This window comes from Orycteropus afer, unplaced genomic scaffold (genome assembly GCF_000298275.1).
Source record: "Orycteropus afer afer isolate SDZICR_OR568_19922 unplaced genomic scaffold, OryAfe1.0 scaffold00256, whole genome shotgun sequence".
Taxonomy (NCBI): Eukaryota; Metazoa; Chordata; class Mammalia; order Tubulidentata; family Orycteropodidae; genus Orycteropus; species Orycteropus afer.
In genome coordinates, this window is record NW_006921843.1 from 1,888,799 (window position 1) to 1,892,483 (window position 3,685).

Consider the following 3,685-nt stretch of genomic DNA (forward strand, 5'->3'; position numbering starts at 1 on the left):
CTTGAACTTGCATATGAGCAATTCCACAATCAATTCCTGGCCTTGTTTTGGCTGAAGATATTGAGCTCTCCATCACCTCTTGCAAAAGATGTAGTCAATCTGATTCATGTGCACTCCATCTGGTGGAGTCCATGTGTACAGCCACCTTTTGTGTTGTTGAAGAAAAGTATTTCCAATGAACAAGTGGTTGGTCTTGCAAAATGTTATCATGCAATCTCAAGCTTTATTTCTATCTACAAGGCCAAATATGACAGCACAGTAGTGTCCACAGGGTTTTCAAGGCTATTAATATTTGCAGAAGTATCTTGCCTCATCTTTCTCCTGCTGAACTGCTGATACGTTCTAACTACCCACCTTTGCATTAGAAGCCTATTGCCTCAACCATTGCACCACCAGAGTTCTTTAGTTAAAGCAAATTAAACTAAGTTAAAGTTAAATCCAAAAATTCTTGTGGAATGCCTCACCCGTGATTTCTGATCAGATCTTAAAACAATAGAGAAAGTTGCTCTGTCAGGATTAGATGTGTATGCATGTAACATAGAAATGGTCCCCACATTAAAGAAGGTACTTCATGATCCCAAGGACAATTTTGAGGAATCTCTATGTACACTGAAACATGTCAAGGAGATTCAGCCTAATGTTATTTCTAAAACATCTATAAATGTTGGCTCGAGTGAAAAAGGTTGAGCAAGTATATACAACAATGAAAGCACTTCATGAGGCAGCTGTGGACTGTTTGATTTTAGGACAATTTACACAGCCAACAAAGCACCACCTTAAGGATGAAGAATACATTACTTCCGAGGATAAGATGGCAAATAGGCAGACAAACTACACAGGCCCTCCTCAACAAAGAAAGGGACAACCAATTAACACAGATAGAGAAGATAATCCTGGAGGTCTGAGCTTTGAAAAGAAGGACATAGAATTGGACTAAAGTCCAACTAGTAGTATAACCTACATGAAAACACCAAAAAATAAGAAGATATATGGAGCAATCCTGACAGGACAGACAGCTTGGATATTGCTAAATGGTGTTAGGACCTAAAAATTAACCTAAAAATCAGCTCTGCTACCCAGGGGCTGCACGGAGGACTGCACTGGTGGCTGCTGAATAAAAGGAGCAGCAGCACAAAGTGAGACAGGCTGAGCTGTGGAATTTTGGCTGTCCAGATGGCACAGCTATTTTGAATGTTTACAAGCACTTTGACCATTTTGGATATTTTAAGTGACAGTTCTCTTAGATTCCAGGGGCCTAAGAACAGGCTCCATTTGTCAGAGACCACAAGGACATTCCAGACACAAATGAATAGAAAGATGTGATATTCCCCTTGTTACTCTTATACCCCACACACTCTTGGTGAACAGAAGTATGGCTATACCTCACTCCCACCCACCTCTGGCCAGCAAGATTCCATCCCAGTCTGTATGCTCCCATGGAGCCTGGGTGCCCTGCCCAGATTTATTTTTCCTTTTTTTTTTTAAATTTTGTTTTTGTCTGCTGTAAACTGTTTTTCATCCCTTTTGGTGTTATTTATATATTTATTTTTAATTCTTCCCTTCTCAGGTTCTAGCTTTCAACTATTTCTCTCTTCCCTGTCCCTGGTTCCCATTTATTTCTTTCTCACATTTAACCCTATTCCTTGTTTTGCATTTGCATTTTTTTCCATCTTTTTCTTCATTATTCTCTCACGCTACCTCTTTTCCCTTATTGGTCCCTCCTTAGATATTGGAAGTTTATTTTCATTTTTATTTTGTAGGTAATTGATCCTGTGTGTTTATGTGATGTAGTTTTTGTACACTAGCTTTTACTTTTTTGATGGTTTTTTGATTGTTGTTTTTGTCTAACTGAGTGGAAGACAGCAACCATGCCCATATGACACAACCATATCCACACATCCTGCAGCTCCACTTACTGAATGAAAGCCACCACTTCCTTCTGCACCAACTGGCCAACAATAAATGACCACCAAGAAGAGCCTAACTCACACTTAACTGCTCTCCACAAACAGTTAACAGAGCTCTAAATACAACAAAATCACAATGCCTCTGAGACAACAGATTATCACAGTCCACACAAAGAAAGAAAATAAAGCAGTGGGAACAAGGGAGCAGGATACAGACCCAGAACACATCCCTGAGGAAGAAGCAGCATTGGAACTCCCTGATAAGAAATTCAAAAGAACCATACTTAGGTATCTTCAAAAGAGTGAAAGATGGATCAAGGAAAGCACTGACAAAATTAAGGAAAACACTGATAAAATTGTAGGACAATTTTGGAAGAAAATATAAGAACAAACTGAAAAAATAAATGGAAATTTAGAAAAGATTTGAAATCAACAGATAGAAGTCCAGAAGATTAATACAAAATTATCAGAAATAGATAGCACATTGAAAAGGCAAAGGAATAGGGTCAAATCAATGGAAGACAAAATTAATGATGCTGAAGACAAATACCTGAATACTTCTTTGGAAAGGGATCAATCAGAAAAGAGATCAAATCAAAATAAAGAAAGCCTAAGATTCCTGTGGAATACCATCAAGAGGAATAGCCTATGTGTCATTGGAATTTCAGAACAGGAAGAGAAAAATACAGCCAGAGATAATTGTCTGAGATTTGTTAGAAGAGAACTGTTGATATGATGAAAGATGAGAATATATCCATTCAAGAAGACCAACAAATCCTAAACAGGATAGACCCCAAAAAAATCACCAAGATATATCATCAGCAAACTCATTAAAACCAAAAGCAAAAAAAATAATCCTGAAAGCAGCATGAGAAATATGGAAACTTACCTACAAAGGACAACCAATATGAATAAGCTCTGATTTCTCAGTAGAAACCATGCAAGTGAGAAGGCAATGGGATGGTATCTATAAAACCCTGAAAGAGAAAAATTTCCAACCAAGAATTTTATACCCAGCAATATTCTTCCCCACATATGATGGTGAAATTAGGAGATCTCCAGATAAGCAAAAATTAAGGGAATTTGTTAAGACCACACCAACTTTACAAGAGATACTAAAGGGAGTCCTTTGAACAGAGTACCAACAATAGCAAACATCCATTAACACACAAGATGACATAACCCAGAAACCAACACAGCTAGGAACATATCCAAAGTAAAATAAGTTTACAAGATTGTAAACAGGGAACCAGAGATGTCCTTTGGCAAATGAGGACAACTACAAACCAAAAGGAAGGAAATAATATTGTAGTTACAGAATTATAAACAGTGAGGAAGTCAAGAAACTTGCAAAATAGAATAAACTGTTCTAAATTTTGGGAAAAAATTAAAAATCACAGGGTAACCTCAAAGAAAAATGATAAACCTTCACATCACAATAAAAAAGAGGACAAGCACAAATATGTAGCAAATACTAAAACAACAGCAACAAGGGAAATGATAGCATGATTCATAAACATAAGGAGCTCAGCACAGAAAATTAGACGGAAGAAAGAAACCAAGAACACCATGAAAAAACACATAACAAAATGACAGCAACCAATTAATACTTGTTGATAATTACACTGAATGTCAATGGATTAAATGCACCTCACAAGAGACAGAGATTTACAGACAGGATTTTGTTGTTGTTGTTGTTAAGTGCCGTCGAGTCGTTTCCGACTCATAGCGACCCCATGCACAGCAGAACGAAACACTGCCCGATCCCGCACCAGCCC

The 3,685-nt window shown here is 37.6% G+C and overlaps 1 pseudogene; it reads left to right on the top strand.

The window, feature by feature from the left end:
- Window positions 1-3,685, top strand: part of LOC103204710 — a 45,107-nt pseudogene that overhangs the window by 33,704 nt on the left and 7,718 nt on the right.